This window comes from Zonotrichia leucophrys, chromosome 2 (assembly GCF_028769735.1).
Source record: "Zonotrichia leucophrys gambelii isolate GWCS_2022_RI chromosome 2, RI_Zleu_2.0, whole genome shotgun sequence".
Taxonomy (NCBI): Eukaryota; Metazoa; Chordata; class Aves; order Passeriformes; family Passerellidae; genus Zonotrichia; species Zonotrichia leucophrys.
This window is the reverse complement of record NC_088171.1, coordinates 2,713,430-2,732,510: the sequence shown is the minus strand read 5'-3', so window position 1 is coordinate 2,732,510 and position 19,081 is coordinate 2,713,430.

Below are 19,081 nucleotides of genomic sequence, written 5' to 3'. Positions count from 1 at the left end.
TACACTAAAGAAAGAGAAAGGAGACATCAGAAGGCTAGAAAGGAATGAATAATAAAAACCTGTGACTGACCAGAGAGTCAGACACAGCTGGACTGGGATTAGTCATTAATTAAAAACAATTCACATGGAACCAATCAAAGATGCACCTGTTGGTCAGCAACCTCCAAACCACATTCCAAGCAATCAGACAATTATTGTTTACATTTATTTTCTGAGGCTTCTCAGCTTCTCAGGAGAAAAATTTTAGCAAAAAAGATTTCTCATAAAATATGTCTGCGACAACATCCCTTTCTGCACATGGGGGATGCTCTGGGGCTCCTTCCTGCATCCCAAACTGGGGGATCAGAGCAGCACGGGGGGAGGAGGAGTGAATACATCCCTTTGTGCACGTTTAGGATGCTCTGGGGCTCCTTCCTGCATCCCTGCATCCCAAACTGGGGAACCAGAGCAGCAGGGTCCCTCCCCACGGGGATTGAGGAGGAGTAGCACAACATCCCTTTCTGCTCCTGTGGGATGCTCTGGGGTTTCAGCTGCATCCCTGCATCCCAAACTGAGGGAGGAGCAGAGCAGCAAAGGGGAGGAGGAGCAGCACAACCTCTCTTTCTGCACGTGTGGGATGCTCTGTGGTTCCACCTGCATCCCTGCATCCCAAACTGGGGGGAGCAGAGCAGCACAGTCCCTCCCACGGAGGAGGAGGAGCAGCACAGCATCCCTTTCTGCACGTGTGGGATGCTCTGAGGCTCCCACCTGCATCCCTGCATCCCAAACTGAGGGGGGACCAGAGCATCAGGAGGAGGAGCAGCACAACATCCCTTTCTGCACGTGTGGGATGCTCTGGGGCTCCGAGCTGCATCCCTGCATCCCAGCCAGGGGGAAACCAGAGCAGCACAGTCCCTCCCACGGAGGAGGAGGAGCAGCACAACATCCCTTTCTGCACGTGTGGGATGCTCTGGGGCTCCGAGCTGCATCCCTGCATCCCAAACTGGGGGGAGCAGAGCAGCACAGTCCCTCCCCATAGGGGAGGAGGAGCAGCACAGCATCCCTTTCTGCACGTGTGGGATGCTCCACCCTGCATCCCTTCATCCCAAACTGGGGTCCAGAGCAGCAGGGTCCCTCCCCACGGGGATTGAGGAGCAGCACCTCCCTTTCTGCACGTGTGGGATGCTCTGGGGTTCCAGCTGCAACCCAAACTGGGGGAGCAGAGCAGCAGGGTCGCAACCCATGGGGATTGAGGAACAGCACATCCCTTTATGCACGTGTGGATGCTCTGGGGCTCCTTTGTGCATCCCAAACCAGGGCCAGCAGAGCAGCAGGATCCCTCCCCACCGGAGAAGAGGAGTAGCACATCCCTTTATGCACGTGTGGATGCTCTGCCCTGCATCCCAGACCGGGGTCCAGAGCAGCAGGGTCCCTCCCCACGGGGGAGAAGGAAGAGGAGCACAACATCCTTTTCTGCACGTGTGGGATGCTCCACCCTGCATCCCTGCATCCCAAACCGGGGGGACCAGAGCAGCAGGGTCCCTCCCCACGGGGATTGTGGAGCAGCACCTCCCGTTCTGCAGGAGTGGGATGCTCTGGGGCTCCTTCCTGCATCACAGCCCGGGGGTACCAGACCATCAGGGTCCCTCCCCACGCCCCCAGCTCAGCTCTGCCCCAGCTGCAGGGCCCGGTGCCTTTGTCCCGCCGCTCCTGGGTGGTCCCCCCGGCACTGCTGAAGTGTAAAGGGCTCTCTCTGAATCGCTGCCTTGCTCTATGGCAATGACTGCAGGGAGTGCATTCTGCCCAGAATTAAGCCCATGACTGCTGGAAGGGCGTTAAGGTAGCTCCAATTATCTCGGCCCCCCTTGGAACAAAACAGCAGATTGTGCTGGCGGACAAAAGGAGTTCTCCGGGTAACTTCTTGTCTGGGAGCATTCAGAGTGTGTAATTCCAGCAGAAATACCCCAGGGCTGGGCCAGCTCATGTCCTGGGCAAGCCTCCCATTCAAAAGAACCATTTGCTGGGAAATTGTATTCAGGGGGGAGCCAAAAGAGCATTCAGCTCCTCCTGATACATCCCTGGCTTTAAGGTATGAGCTGATTAAACTCCCTGGTGGTGCTGGGGCATGACATGGGCAGAGGGGCTTGTGCTCCCCGCCAGCTCCCGTTCCTGCAGCTTTCCTCCCTTTCTCGAGCTGCACCAAGAGAAATATCATCTGGATATCAGGAAAAAGTTTTTTACAGAAAAAGTGATAATGTTCTGGGGATGGAAGGTTCTGGCTCCGTCTGTCACCTTGGCCAAGCCCCTTTGCCTTGGGCTGCTCTGTTTTGCTGCTCAGTGAGGTTTATTTATTTTATTAACATTTTATTATCAGGAATGGTGTGGCCAGCAGGAGCAGGGAGGTCACTGTGACCCTGCCCTGGGCACTGCTGGGGTCACACCTCAAGTGCTGTGCCCAGCTCTGGCCCCTCAGCTTGGGAAGGACCTGGGGACACTGAGCACATCCAGAGGGGACAGCGAGGCTGGAGAGGGGCTGGGAACACAAACCCGGTGTGGAACCCCTGAGGGAGATGGGGATGCTCAGCCTGGAGAAAAGGAGACTCAGGGCTGCCCCCATCACTCTCACAGCTCCTGAAAGGGGCCTGTGCTCAGCTGGGGCTGGGCTCTGTCTGCAGCAGCACTGACACAGCCAGAGCACACAGCCTCGAGCTGCACCAAGGGAAACACAGGTTGGTGTGGAAACCCGGGAAGGTTTGGAAGGGCACTGGGAATATTTCTGTGTCTGCTCTGGGGTGCCCTGACCCCCAGGGCAGCACTGACTCTGACCCTCATCCAAGGAGAAAGTTTCCCAGACTTCAAGATAGACTGGAATTCACAAAAGTGTGCAATAGATTATAGAGAGCAGTGTAGGTGTGTCACTTGGTGAGAAATTGAGGTTTTGGGATTTTTAGTGTTGTGGATGGCAGCAAGATGGAGGGCACAGGGTGTCATCCTGGGTTTCTTCTTCACGCTGCTTCTTCCTCCTTCTCCATGGGTTTGGGTGGCATTTTGTAATTGGGCAGAAAAGTGCCCATTGCAGCTCTGTGGGATCAGTTATTGGGTTAAAAGGGAAAATAATCCAGGTGTCAGCTCTTAATGGGATAGTTTAGTCTGAAAAACCTTGGAACAAGAGATTGTTGCCATTTTGTGCCTTCTAATGAAAAGCTGCTGAACTCCCAGCAGTGAGACTGTTTTACTGATAAGAAATAATAAACACCTGAGTGTGAACATGAACTACTGTCTCAAGTGCCTTCAGTCCAGACCCAGAGAAATCCACAACTGGAACCACCACAGGCTGGATATCAGGAAAAAAGTTTTCACAGAAAGAGTGATAAAGTTCTGGAATGGCTGCCCGGGGAGGTGGTGGAGTCCCCATCCCTGGGTGTGTTTAACAAAGCCTGGATGTGGCACTGGGTGCCAGGGTTGAGTTGAGCTGTTGGGGCTGGGTTGGACTCCATGACCTTGAAGGTCTCTTCCAGCCTGGTCATTCTGGGAATTCTGGGATTTCTAGAGTGAGAAGTGATGATCAAACCCTGGATCCCAAAATGCCTTCCCCACCATGGCTGGTCACCACCTGCCCTGTGACAGCAATTCCTCCATCCTCATTCCCTCACTGGCATCAGGAATAAAGCAAAGGGCAGAGTGAGCCTGCAGGGCCCACCTGGGTGATTTTGCCCCTCTTGGTCTGGCCCAATCCCCTGTGTTTGGGGTCAGAGGTTGCACTGGGGACCCCCTGAGGGTCCCTTCCCACCTGAGCCACCCCACAGCCCTCAGACATGAGGGATCTCTGCTGCTGCCCTGTCTGACCCTGGGTTTGGGGCTCTTCTTGTTCCTGTGGTGGCTGCAGGGGCTCACCAAGGGCAGGAGCTGCACTCCTGGGTCTGTCCTGGCACCTGGGGGTTCTGAAGGTGTCGGGATCTCCAGCTGGTCACAGTGACCCCAAGATGTGTTAGAAAGTCTCTTTTCCCAGCCTTGTGCTTGAAGAAGGAGTCAGAGCTCTTCATTTCTCAGTCTCAAGGTTGTTTATTGTGTCTTATCCATGAAATTCTTTCTCCTGCCCTGCCGAGGTCCTCTCAGCAAGACAGCCCAAGGCACTCAGCCTGCCTTCAGGGCAGTGTTATCTTTTTATACTAAAAACTATGTATGCAATATTTACAATTACTTCCCAATACCCATCACCTATGTCAGACAGTGAGCTTCTACTCTAAACCAATCTGTGTGTGCCACCATCACAGCAGAAGATGGAGGCCAAGAAGAAGGAGAAAGGCTGGACATGCCCAGATTCCTCCATCTTGCCTCCTGAACCCCCATACTAAAACCCCTAAAATCTACTTTTCCACCTTGTGATAACTTCACTATTATTCTACTTAAACTGTTGTGGCTTGCCGATCTTCATACAAGGTTGGTAATTTGCTCCATGGGTCATAATCAAACCCACAGGTGTTTTGGGCTCTGTGCCAGGGTCCCTGAGCCCCCTGGCAGGGGTCTGGGCTGCTCAGGACAGACAGAGGGATGCGCTGGGTTCCCACATGAAGGAGAATCCCAGAATGGTTTGGGTTGGAAGAGACATTAAAAATCATCCTATTCCACCCCTGCCATGGCAGGGACATCTTCCACTATGCCAGGTTGCTCCAAACCCCATCCAGCCTGGCCTTGGGCACTGCCAGGGATCCGGGGGCAGCCACAGCTTCTCTGGGCACCTGTGCCAGGGCCTCAGCACCCTCACAGGAAAGGATTTATTCCAAATATGTCATCTAAATCTCACATTTTTAGTTTAAAACCATTCCCTGTTGTACTGTCACTGCCTGCCTATGTAAAAATTCACAGTCCTTTTTTTTAAGCCTCCTTTCAGTACTGGAAGGCTCTGTCAAGGTCCTGCAGGTTCGATTCTGGCATCAACCCAGATCCATGTGTGGTGCTTCCTAAACAACTAAAACTTCTCTCCCACTCCAGCATTTTTAAAATTTCACTTAAAAATGTGAAATTTCACTTGAAAATTTCAGACATTTCATCAGAAACATCACAGACATTTCATCAAAACAATTTGGAAGCAACCAGTGTTGCTTGCAAGCTAGGGGAAAAAAAAAATCCATTTTATTTTTGGAGCATGACTGTTTCAGATAATTATTTGGGGGGGAGGAGGCTGGGTTTTATTTTTTTTTATTATTTTTTAGAAATGCTTCAATAGCATCACATTTTTCCAGAGATTTCAAACCAGAGCTGTGCACACAGTTGCCCTTAACAGAGCCCATCTCACTCTGCTGACAGGGGAAGGCATTTTTGGTTCCCCACATCAGCTCTGCAGTTTGAGTTGTCCCCATGGTGTGACCTGACCCTGCTTCCCCAGGAGCAGCATCAAAACCCTCCAAAAAAGGCTGAAAATGAGAAAACCTGGAAATGCTGGATAAAGGTCTCCTTTCCTCCCTTCCCACAGGATTTTACAGGGATGGTGACCCAAGGATGGCAGACACAGCTGAGTCACAAATGGACATTTTGGGCTGTTTTTGAAAAAGGAGCCAATTTCCTCTGTTTCACCCCCAAAAATTGAGAACATCTCGATCCCAGGTTGATGTGAGATAAGTGCAAGGTTTACAGAGAGGCTGCAAATCATCTTTGCTGCTCAAACCCCTTGGAGAGTTACAAATGGACATTTTGGGCTATTTTTGACAAAGGAGCCAATTTCTTCTGTTTCACCCCCAAAAATTGAGAATGTCTAAATTCTCAATTCTCAGGCTGGTCTGAGATAAGTGCAAGGTTTACAGAGAGATTGCAAATCATCTTTGCTGCTCAAACCCCTTGGAGAGAGGCACAGCTGCCCTCCCAAAATGAGCAACTCTACTCTGAGCCCTGCTGATGGCATTTTTGGTGTCACCTTTGCCAGAGGGTTTTCCTGATTTCCCCTGAACCCAAAGCTTCATTTTGGGCTCAAAGTGTCACATTTGAGGTCTGGGAATGAAGTGAGCATCCACACTTGAGTGCTCAGATTTGATTTGACTCTCCAGCTCCTTCCATGGCATTTTTGGAGATCACCTGGCAAAGTTTTTGGGATGTGCAAGAGGAAAGAGACACATCCTCCTGATAATAAAAAAAACCCCAAAAAACCACCAAAAAACCAACCAGCAAACAAAACAACAAAACAAAACAAAACAAACAAACAAACAAACAAACCCCACCAAAAATCAAAAAAACCCCAAAAACATCCCCAAAAAACCCCAAAAACAACAAACAACAAAAAAAAAGGGCAAAAGAAAACCACCACCACCAACAACAAAAAAAACCCCAAAACCAAAACAACCCCAAAAGCAAAAAAGAAACCTACAAAAAACTCTAAGAAGCCAAACAGAATAATGTCGCTCTAGGACATGAAATAAAACTATGCAGATACTGGAGCTTCCAAGGTAAAAGAAGGGAAGTTTAATTTCTGATTTCAATATTTATAGATTTCCAAAAGTAACAGTGGATTGGAGGATGAAAGTGGACAAACCAACAATGACAATGTCCATCAAATTTCTCCTCCTCCAGAAAAGAATGTAAACCAATAATTTATTGGTTTAATAAATTAAATTAATAATTAAATTAATAATTATTATTAAATTAAATAAATCTTCATTACAAGAATGTAAACATCAGAAGGCTCAGAAGAACAGGGCGACAGAATAAAGTCACCAGGACTTAGTGCTCCTCCAAAAATTTTTATTTTCCAGGATTTGTCCCTTCCCGGCTGCTGGAGGGACGTTTCCAACACTAGATGGAGCAGTGGCCCCAGACATGAAGGAACAAAAATCCTGCTCGTGGTTTATCTGCTCCATCCTCACCTTCCACCTCGGCCCCGCAGGATTTAGGACAGATTGGGAAGGATTTGGGGCAGAACAGCTTTTTTCCAGCACTCAGACACTCCTTGGATGCTCAGTGTCCTGTGCTGGGGGCTGTCCTGTCCCATGGGAATAAATCACATGGTGGAAAAAATCATGGAGGAAAAAGCCCCTTCTTTATCCACATAAAAACTCCTTTTTATTCAGTTTTACAGATTTTGTATGGGACTCCAATTGGTCAGGAGCTTTCTTGTTAATTACTTTATTGGTTATTAATAAGTTGTTATTCTTTTATATTCTGTTATATTTATTGGTCACTCAAACTCTCTGTGTCTGTGTGCAGGGACAGTTGTTTGTGAGAGATACTTTTCATTTTTCTATCTAATGGTGTAAAAAACAGTTTATGCCAGGTGCAAGTTATTTTTTTACCCAGGAAAATGTTATGTTAATGAGTTACTCACACCAGGATTGCTCTCACATGGAACCTGCAAAATGCCAGCTTTGACAAGGCCAGCCACTGATTAAACAGAGCAGGCCTGATTTGATAAAGCCTTTCTCTGTAATTTTTGTACAAATCTTCTTCTGTGATTTTTGTACAAATCTTTCTTCTTCTTCTGCAACCCTGCCTGGGCAGGGGGATTGGGGACATTGGCTGCTGGGGGGGCATTGTCCATCCTGGGAGGTGGAGCAGGGATCAGGGGGATCAGGGGAGGTGGAGCAGGCCTCAGGGATCATTGCCCATCCTGGGAGGGGAATCAGAGGGATCAGGGGACATTGCCTGTCCTGGGAGGGGGATCAGGGGTATCAGGGAACATTTCCCATCCTGGGAAGTGGAGCAGGGATCAGGGGGATCAGGGGATGTTTCCCATCCTGGGAGGTGGAGCAGGGAGATCAGGGGAGGTGGAGCAGGCCTCAGGGATCATTGCCCACCCTGGGAGGGGGATCAGAGGGATCAGAGGATATGGGGACATTGCCTGTTCTGGGAGGTGGAGAAGGGATCAGGGGGATCAGTGAGATCAGGGGGCATTGTCCATCCCGGGAGGTGGAGGAGGATTGGGGGATCAGAGGGATCAGGGGAGGTGGAGCAGGCCTCAGGGATCATTGCCCATCCTGGGAGGGGGATCAGAGGGATCAGAGGATATGGGGACATTGCCTGTTCTGGAAGATGGAGAAGGAATCAGGAGGAGCAGTGGGATCAGGGGGATCAGGGGACATTGCCCATCCTGGGAGGTGGAGCAGGGATCAGAGGGATCAGGAGACGTTGCCTGTCCTGGGAGGGGGATCAGGGGGATCAGGGAACATTTCCCATCCTGGGAAGTGGAGCAGGGACCAGGGGATGTTTCCCATCCTGGGAGGTGGAGCAGGGGAGGTGGAGCAGGCCTCAGGAATCATTGCCCATCCTGGGAGGGGGATCAGAGGGATCAGGGGAAAACGGGACATTGCCTGTTCTGGGAGGTGGAGAAGGGATCAGGGGGATCAGTGGGATCAGGGGACATTGCCCCTATTGGAAGGTGGATCAGGGGGATCAGGAGACATTGCCTGTCCTGGGAGGGGGATCAGGGAACATTTTCCATCCTGGGAAGTGGAGCAGGGCTCAGGGGGATCAGGGGAATCAGGAGACATTGTCCATCCTGGGAAGTGGAGCAGGGCTCAGGGGGATCAGGGGGCTCACGGGGATCAGGGGAGGTGGATCAGGAGGATCAGGGGATGTTTCCCATCCTGGGAGGTGGAGCAGGGCTCAGGGGGCTCAGGGGGCTCACGGGATCAGGGGATCGGGAGGATGTTTCCCAACCTGGGAAGTGAGAGCCAGGGCATCAGGCCAGGGATCAGGGGAATCAGGGATCAGGGGTGGATCAGGTGATCAGGGATGTTCCCATCCTGGGAGGTGGAGCAGGGCTCAGGGGGCTCAGGGGGATCAGGGCTCAGGGGGATCATGCTCGGGGTCATTTCCGTGCTGCCTCAGCAGGGCTGTGTTCCCTGGGCAGCACAAAGGCAGCAGGTCACTGGGGTTGGGGATTGGAGGGGATGGACGGACAGACGGATGCTTGGCCAGACACACAGCGCTCACTGCAGGCTGCCCTCCTGCTCTATGGCTGCAGGGACCTGCTGGGCTTCCCCCAGGGATGAGGGAGATCCTCAGATCTCTCATCCTGAGGTGGCACAGGGCTGTCCTGGCGTGTCCCCACCTACTGCAGGTGCTCTGGACACGCAGAGCAAAGCAGAGAACTCCAGAGCCCCTGGAAGTGCCCAAGGCCAGGGCTTGGAGAAACCTGGGATGGTGCAAGGTGTCCCCTCTCTGCATGTTCCTCCTTCCCCACCCCTCATCCATGTGGGATATCAGTGTTTGGATATAATGGGGTAGATTTAGGGACCAAAGGGCTTTTTGTCAGTGATTCCAGGGGACACTCATGCTGTGCTCCCTCAGTGGTGTCTGTAGGGAACACCTCCTGTGGCAGGTGAGCAGGAGCCTCCAGGATGGAGCTCTCCACAAGCTGGTGCCTCAGTTTACCCCACAATAGAGTGGTTTGGACTGGAAGGGACCTTAAGGCTCACCCAGAGATTGTGAGCAGTGACAAGATTTTATTCCATTCTTTCTCCTTTCCTTTTTCCTTTCTCCCTTCCCCTTCCCCTTCCCCTTCCCCTTCCCTTCCCTCTGACGAAATCTTTTCTTCTATTCTTTAGTATAGTTTTAATCTATCATTTTCTTTTAATTTAATATATATATCATAAAATAATAAATCGTCCTTCTGAAACATGGAGTCAAGATTCTCATCTCTTGCCTCGTCCTGGGACCCCTGTGAACACCACCACAGTCAGGCTCAGTTTTGGATTCCATCAGGCTCAGTTTTGGATCCCTCCCCTCCTGGATTTCAGGCCCATATCCAGCTCCTGATTGTGCCATTCCATGGAATTCTGCAGCTCAGAGGGATTGTTTGAAGCCCAGAGGTGCCTGGGCTGCAGGAAAAGTCCAATTCCAAATGTCCAAGCTCCTGCTCTTGGCTGGCTGCATCTGGGCATTGATGTAGCCTTGAATTATCTCCACAGGGGTAATTGTGGAGCAGTGAGTTCAGTGCAGGACCTTGTGTCCCTGTCCCACACCATCCCAAACCCACCCCCGGAGCCCCAGGACCTCCTGCCTTCCACCCCAGAAGCATCAGACTGTCCCTAAAGGAGATGCTGCTGCTGCTGCTCTTTTACCAAGCTGGACATGAAGGATGTGGGTCTGGTTTCTCTGTCTTGGCCACAGCACCAAAAATCTCCCTCTGGTGTCAAGGCAGATGTTGGGGTCATCCCTTGCAGGCTTCTCCATCACTCCAGGATGTCTGGGACAGGGAAAACCACAGCCAGGGCTGGTGGGAACCTTTGGGGATTGCCCAAGTCCCTCCCAGTGCTGGGAAGGTGACTGAGCTCAGGAATGACCAAATTCTCAAATACCTGACGCCTGACTCAGGGCTTGGCTCAGAAATGTGTGCAAACAAGCTGCAAGCCAGGAAACCCCACCAGGTGCTGGTCAGGGGCTTGGAATTTGGGGCCAGAGCAGCACAACCCAAAGGATGGGTTTGGGGTGATAATCCCAGCACCTTGGGCTGTGCTGAGAGCTGAGCCCAGAGCAGATTGAGGCTGAACTGCTGAGGAACCCCCAGGCTGCTGGAGCGACCCTGCCAGCCCTGGTTTTGGGTGAAATCTCAGCATTCCCTTTGGATTTCTGCTGGGATGGGGGGATCAAAACAGAATTCATCCCAGGGGAGGTGGAGAAACTGAGGCAGAGAGCATACAGGAGCTGGGAGCTTGTGTTTGTGGTGTTTCTGAGTCCTTGTGTTACCCCAATTTCTCTTGGGATCAGGAAAAGTACAGCCCCAAATCTTAGCAAATAAACAGCCCCAAATCTTAGCAAAAATATAGCCCCAAATCTCAGCAAACAAACAGTCCCAAATCTTAGCAAATAAACAGCCCCAAATCTTAGCAAAAATACAGCCCCAAATCTCAGCAAACAAACAGACCCAAATCTCAGCTCTCAGGGCTGGATCCCAATGGGGCTTTTCACATCAGACCCTTCTGAATTCTTCCTCCAGCTTGAGGTGTGAAGGCAAAGAAATTTCTCCCAATGAAGCTGAAGAATCACCACAGGCCATTACAGCCCATTTTCAGGCCTGGTCACTCTCCCAGAGAACAAATATCATCCTGGGTTTTTGTGCCTCAGTTTCCTCTGCAAAATGAGACCAATCAAGCCAATCCACAGTGATGATGGTTAAATGAAAAAGGAGATCTTTAATTAGTTATTAGGAAGGAATTCCTGAATATGAGGGTGATGAAGGATTGTAATAGGGTGCCCAGAGAAGCTGTGGCTGCCCCTGGATCCCTGGAAATTTCCAAGGCCAGGCTGGATGGGTTTGGAGCAACCTGGGATGATGGAAGGTGTCCCTGCCCATGGCAGGGGTTGGAATTAATGGTTTTTAAAGTTCCTTCCAACCCAAACCACTGTGAGATATGTGCTGAACATAATTCCAACATGCTGAAATTTTCTCTGCCAAGTTCCCAGCAAAAAGAGAGAAAACCAGTTTGGTGTTGGGAGGTGGGTGGAGGAGACCTGGGGATGATGGAGGGGGTGAAAATTGATCATCACTGGTGGCTGTGGGGTGAACAGCTCTCGGGGCCTTTCTGGGTCACTGCGACCTCGAGATTGTTCAAAGTCTCTTTTCCCAGCCCAGCACTTGAAGAAGGAGTCAGAGCTCTTCATTTCTTGGTCTCAAGGTTGTTTATTGTGTCTTATCTATAAAATATTATCTCCTGTCCAGCTGAGGTCTGTCCAGCAGGACAGACAGAGACACTCTGGCCACCCTCAGGGTGCTGTTATCTTTTCATATTAAAAACTACATGTACAATGTTTACTATTCCTTTCCAATACCTATCACCTATGTCAGACAGTGAGCTTCTACTCTAAACCAATCTGTGAGTGCCACCATCACAGCAGAAGATGGAGGCCAAGAAGAAGAAGGAGAAAGGCTGGACATGTCCAGATCCCTCCATCTTGCCTGCTGAACCCCCTCACCAAAAACCCCAAAATCTACTTTTCCACCCTGTGATAACTTCACTATTATTATTCTACTTAAACTGTCGTGGCTTGCAGATCCTCATATAAAGTTGGTAATTTGCTCCATGGGTCACAATCAAACCCACAGGTGTTTTGGGCTCTGTGCCAGGGTCTCTGAGCCCCCTGGCAGGGGTCTGGGCTGTCCTGGGATGTTCTGGGTTCCCACAAACAGGGACAACCCCGTGCTGTGGGCTGAGGCTGAGCTGTTTCCCCCTCATTAATATTGAGTCCTTCCTACCTCTGCAGGCCCTGAACCATCAGATCCCTTCACCCAGGAGCCTAGGAGGCTGATAAAGAGCAAGCCCTGAGCCATCAGATCCCTTGGAATTTTGAGATTAATGGGAGGATGGAGAGTGTGTTGATTTCAAGGCCGCTCCAGGCCATAGTTCAGTGGTTCCTTGAGATAATAATGGTTGCCCCTAGGAGTAGGCTAATAATGAAGGTGCCTGATAAAAGCCAGCAGATCCCTTCACTTGGGTACCCAGGTGGCTGATAAAGAGCCAGCAGATCCCTTCTCCCAGGTGCCTGATAAAGACCTGAGGAGTGATGGACACGCACCGAGCTCAGCGCTTATCTCTCTGCTGTCACTTCCCATTTTCTCTGCCAGAGCACTTCACACACAGCACAGACATTGTCCCTGTTCCATGAGGGGTGGGAAAACACCCTCCCTCCCCAGGCTGCCTCTGCTCCATAAATCAAATTGATTTTGCAGCCCCTCAGTCAAGTATGGGCATTGGCACTGCTGCAGTGCGGAGTCATTCCAGTAATGTGCTCCCAGGAATGTGCTTTATCTGATTTCCCCCCTGGATTTTCTCTTCCCCAGCCCTGCAAACCAAGGCTCAGCCTCCCCTCGGGGCTGCCAGACCCAGACATCCCCTGGGAGCATCAATGAGGTGCTGGTGGGATTCACTGGAATCTGAATGTGTCCCAAAAGAGGGAACAGCCTCTGTCTTTTGGACACCAAAAAGTTCCCCAGCCTGGACAGGACAGGACAGCCCATTCCATGTCCTACAGGGAAGGGGCTGAGATGATGACAGCCCTCCCAAGGGGAAAATTCAACCCCTTCCCTTCGTGTTTCAAACCAAGGCAAAGATGGAAAAAAATCACCTTGGAAGCTCAAATAGAGCCAGGTCACCACCCTGATAGACCCCCTCAGGATTTTTGTGCATGGGGAGATTTCCATGCTGGATTTCTTTTGAAAAAAGCCTTTTTTCCCTTAATGGGAGCAGGAGGGGGCCAGCAGCCAGGGGAAACACGCCTGGAATGTGACAAGCCTGTTCTCCTGCTTGTTTGTGTAAACGAGTTGGGTCTATTCCCTTCCTCTTCAAGTGCGCGTTGTTCAGCCTCCCTGCAAAGCAAATTTACTTTCAGAGCACATGGATGCCAGCACGGGGGTGAGGCGTGGTGGCTGGTGGTGATAATAATGAACAATATTAATTACTGAGGAGAATAAAGTGAATATTAAAGCGATGGTCTCCATCCAACAGCAGCCACCGCCTTCATGCCTGTGTCACTTCTCACCTGGGAATTTCCTCTGGAGGTGCTTTTCCTGGATTTTGGACATCCAGGTTGCAATCTCAGCCCCTGAGTCCCAGCTGCAGCCAAAAATACAGAGCAGAGCACAGAGAAATTGAAAATTCACTGTGAAATTCACCTCGAAGGCTTTGAGATGTCCCTGTGAGGCAGATCAGGGGATAAAACTCACTGGTTTTGTCTTGAGAATGTTCCTCTTCCACCCCTTCCACTGCCACCTTCAGTAAAACTTAGAGCACTTGCTGGTAGCAATTATTATTATTATTATTATTATTATTATTATTATTAATTTTTATTTTATGTTTTATTTATTATTTTATAAATAAATTAATAACAATAGAGAATGTTCCTCTTCCACCCCTTCCACTGCCACCTTCAGTAAAACTTAGTGCAGTTACTGGTAGCAATATTTTACCATTATTAATTTTTTTAAAATAAAATAAATGAATAAATAAATAATGATGGTGCTGATCTGTCTCAGCTACAACATCCCTGCAAATGCCACTCTCTGAGGAGATGCCATTAAGTGCCTGGGGACTGAGCCCCACTCCAGTGATGTGCAAAGCCCCCAAAACCTCCCCTCTCACCCACCACCCTGGTCACCAGGAGGGACAAGCAAGTTATGGGAGTTTTAACCACTCAAACAGCCCCTGGAGCAGGGAATTGGGGTTTGGAGAATGATGCTGTGGGGCATAAGGATCTGTGGACCACCCCTGCTCCTCCTTCCCTTCCCATCTGTAACATCTTTATTTCAGATAAATCCCCTGGCCATCCCCAGTGCCTCCCCTGCTCCCAGGGCAGCCAGCCAGGCACATTTCTGCTCTTTCCCTGTTATTCCTGGCTGTCGAACCAGCTCCTGGCTGCTGGGCAGGCTGGCAAGCAGCCCTGACATCACCTTATCACATCCTCCCGAGCAGCGTTTAGCCGGAGCTGTGCAGGTGAGGACAGATAGGTGAGAAAACTCCTCCAGCTGCTCCCAACAGTGCCAGGAGGGGGAACTGAGGATGCCAGAGGCAGCTTGGATGTGGCAGTCTAGAATAGAAGCCTCATGCCCTGTGTCCAGGCCTTATGGACCATCCATGGGTGTTTTCCAGGCCAGGTTAATCCTGATTCCCCCTGGGCATGGGCTGAGCAGGGAGGGCACTTTCTCCTCCTTTCCTTTTGGATCCTGCAGATTTTCCTGGCTCCAGACTGTGCTTCAGCCTCACTCCACATGCTCTGCCCAGCCTTTCCCACTCCTTGAATTGGTGTTTTGATAGGATCTGTGCGGAAGATCCTGTCGACCAGAGAGAAGTTTGATCAGAGGATCCACATTCACCCCTGAAAGAATTTCCTACCAACGCGGTTGACATAGAAACCAAGAAAGAAAGGAGGATAAATACAACTCCAACTGCCTGTTCCAGTGAGCATTTGTTTGTCTCTCTTTACCTATGAGTAAACTGCAAACTTATGAGCTTTATAAGAATGTATAAAAGCATTCATGCTGTAATAAAAACAGTGTGAAGCCTTCTGAAAATGGAGTGTGTTGCTTTGTGTTGTCTCTGTCTCAGCTATGACAGATTTGGAAAATCTCTCTCCAAAACCACCCTGCTGATGGGATTTGTCAGCACCACGGTCCCTCTGTGTCCTGACACTCCTGGGATGGACCCAGCACAGCCCCTGGGCACTTCTGTGGTGGTCATCAGGGCTGCAAGGACAATGGGACAGTTTGTGTCCCCTGCAAAGCCAGTTGGGGCCATCCCTGCCTTCTCCCCATGAAAAAAGATGACTTAGGGCTTCCTGAGGAAATTTGGACACTGAGAGCAGGTTATCTGGGAATACTGCTGATTTTGTGAGGAAGAGTTAAATTCTGACATGTTCCTCTTCAGGTGCCCAAATCCCAAAAGTTCCTTGCAAGCTGATGTTGGAGTCTCATTGTGATTTGTGTTGGGGCTCATTTTGGTCCCTGTGGGACTGCTGGGTCTGCTTGGTGTGGCTCTGGCCAGTGAGATCCTGACATAAACTTCCTTTAGTGCAATTCTCAGGCTTGAATCCATTGGGTTGGATATCAGAAAAAAGTTTTTCACAGAAAGAGTGATAAAGTTCTGGAATGGCTGCCCGGGGAGGTGGTGCAGTCCCCATCCCTGGGTGTGTTTAACAAAGCCTGGATGTGGCACTGGGTGCCAGGGTTGAGTTGAGCTGTTGGGGCTGGGTTGGACTCGATGATCTTGGAGGTCTCTTCCAACCTGGTCATTCTGGGAATTCTGGGCTGGGCCTTTTTCTCTTGCAACATTTGGTCTCTCCAGTGCAATTCCCCAGGTTTGAACAGACTCCTGTCCACTCCAGGCCTCTCCATCTCCCCAGCAATGCTGTGGAGCGTGTCAGACATCGAGTTCCGTGTCAGGACACGTCCCAGGCACTGAGCTCTGAATGCCACGAGAGGATTGGGAACATTTCTGTGGCAAGCTGCCACCTTCCCCCAGATCGTTTTCCTCTTGAGTGACAAAGCTGGCTCTGAAATGCCACTGATGCTTTGCTCTGCTGTGGCTTCTCCCCAACCTGATCTAATTATGGCCATCCCAGAAGCAAAATGGGGCAATTCCTGGCATTTTCAGCGTGTTTGTGTTCCTGTCACATGGAGCCAATCCAAGCAGATGGATAATCCCAAATCTGGTGATGCTTCAGTCTGCCTCTGTGCAGGCTGCTGATCCCCAGGTGAGGATCAGGAAGGAAATCTGGAAGTGGTGATGACTTAAACAGCTGGAACAGAGGCTAGACAGAGCTAAGGGGAATAAAAGGATATTTTTTGAAGGGCACCAGAGCCATGGCTTTGGTTCTGCCCAGATGGCTCCAAAATGGAAGCAAAAGAGGGCTTGGTCACAAGATCTCACATTTTTTTAAGTTCTGCTCCATTTGCACCTTGCAGTTCATTGTCTCATTCCAGCTTTAGCCCAGGCAGTCCCACCCTGCTTGTTTTTCTCTCTCCAGCCCACGGGGTTTGTGCTCCTGGGCTGAGATTTGGATCATTTGTCCTTGGTGCCCAGCTGGAGCAGGAATTGTTTTGTGACGGTGTTCACAGGGGTCCGAGGATGAGGGAAGAGATGAGGATCTGACTCCATGTTTCAGAAGGCTGATTTATTATTTTATGATATATATTATATTTAAACTATACTAAAGAATAGAAGAAAGGATTTCATCAGAAGGCTGGCTAAGAATAGAAAAAGAAAGAATGATAACAAAGGTTTGTGGCTCGGGCTCTCTGTCCAAGCCAGCTGACTGTGATTGGCCATTAATTAGAAACAACCACATGAGACCAATCCCAGATGCACCTGTTGCATTCCACAGCAGCAGATAATCAATGTTTGCATTTTGTTCCTGAGGCTTCCAGCTTCTCAGGAGGAAAAATCCTAAGGAAAGGATTTTCCATAAAAGATGTCTGTGACATTGTTTTGTCTCCCTGCTCTGTGCAGAGATCTCACCATCCCCTGATATGAAGCCCAGACCCACACACCAAAGCACCCCAAAATCAAAAAGAAGAAAAAAGGAAAAAAATAGAAAGCTAAACCCCAAGGTATCAATGGAGAAAAGGTTTTCAACATGTTTTTCCTCAGAAGCTCAGGTCCTTGTGGAAAAACATCTTTCAGATTGAATTACTTGATGTTTGAGTGCCTGGATCTTCACTCTTTCCTCTGGGAGCACAAACACCACATGCCAAAGAAGACATTTTGCATGAACACCTCCATTTGGGGGCCTAAATTTCTCTGCTGGCTTCCATCCCTGCCATCAGGTGGGATGAATCCCCCCTCAGCTGCAATTAGAAGAGGTGGGACCAAGCTCCAATTCCTCACTAGAACTTCTGTCCCGATTTCCTTCTCCCATTCCACGTGGGGCGGGAAGCATCGCACCAGCTCTGTGGCCTGGCCCTATTTCCCTTCATCTCCCTCTCAGGGTTTCAACCTCACTCCTGCAGCTGTCACTTGGCACGCTTATTCAGACTTTAAACCAGTTGTTGATTTTTTTCCCCCCCTCTCTTTTATTTTGCTTCCCCACCCCTTTTGGCCAATACACTTGGATGATTTTCTGGTGCAGATCTGCAGAATTAAGTCACAGATTAAGTAATGGATTCAATGCCTCCTGAGTGCCAAGAAAGAAATGTTTTGCATTAAAATAAATAAAAAATGTGCCAGCAGATCCAGCCCTAAGTATTATTTAAGGGCTTCTGGAAAAGCAGTTTTGGCACTGGCAGGGCCACCCAGGCTCCTGCTCCTGTGTCCCCTTCTCCAGTGCCTTGGGAAGATCCTGCACAAGGACAAAAATTTAATTTTTATTCCCATCCATTCCAGGGCCCTGTGGGGTCCAATAGATTCCTTCCAGCTTGAACAGGGTGAGAAATTATTGCAATAATCAGATTTTTCCCATTCCTCAGCAAGGTGAGATGCAGGCCACCAAGAAAAGGACAAGGAGCAGCTCTGTGTGAGGATCAGCCCTTCATGAGGTCAGAAGTCCAATTCCACCTTCTCCTTCCCTCTGCCTTACCCTTATCACAAAATCCTCAAGGAAGGGAGGGATTGGATGGTGCAATTCCTTAATTTCTCATTAGACTAGATTAAAAACTGCTCTTGCAATATTTCTCCTTTGCTTTTAATCAGAAATTTTGGGACAAAGTAATGTTTCCTGACAAGGTTGGTGGGAAATGGGATGTGCCTGAGACAGTTTAATTCATTTATGAAATAAAAAATGCTGCAAAAATTGACCAACTCATACTCAGCTGCTCTGAATAGCATTTTTGGTGGCGTAAATTGGGTGATAATTTTATCCTGGTGAGCCCAAGTGGAACAAACTAGCAAAACAGTACAAAAAATATTGAAAAAAGCCTTTTTCACTTCTGGATTTCTGCAAGTAAAGGTTTGGTTTAGCCCATGGCAGAAATGATTCATTTGTGACCTCTGCTGGAGACTTCAGGGGGACAACTGAGGACAAAAAGTAAAATGGGGATAGGAGCTTCTTCCAAAGAAATTTTAAAGTGTGAGAGAGGAATGAGTGAAATTTCACCAGTGGAAAATTTGGTTGCCCTCTCTGCTATATGGTCAAGCCAAGGGTGAGAAATTCAGGTTGTTGTAATCATTGCTGGTAAATTACTTCATTTGAATTCAATTCTGCAGTTGAAAAATAGATGCTGGTTTTAGGGGCATCACCAAAGCTGAATTTAGTGACTTCTCCCAAGGCAAGTCCAAATGAGAGCAGACAGAGGGAGAAAAGAGGGAGGAAAAAACCCATGGCTGTGCTCAGAAACATGATTTGATCACTCTGAGCCCCAGTTTACCACTCACTAAAAATGCCAGGAGCAGGGCCAAAGCTCCTCAGCTATTCTGAACTGCAAAATAAATACCCCTGGTTTAAAGAAAACCTCAGTAGGGTTTTCTCCCTACTAATTATTTTCAGTGTTTTTCCAGATTTTTACTTTTTTTTCCCCTTGGGAATTTGGTTTCAGCATTACCAACCTCTGTGTGATTCTTGGGGTTCCTGATGTTTTTCCTTCTGCTGTTCCAACTTTTAGGCTCCTGAAATTTTGGACAACTCATGACTTTCCTCTTGAGGAACCAGCAGCTTTTAGCTCATGGAGAAGCACAACACATCTTGGAAAGTT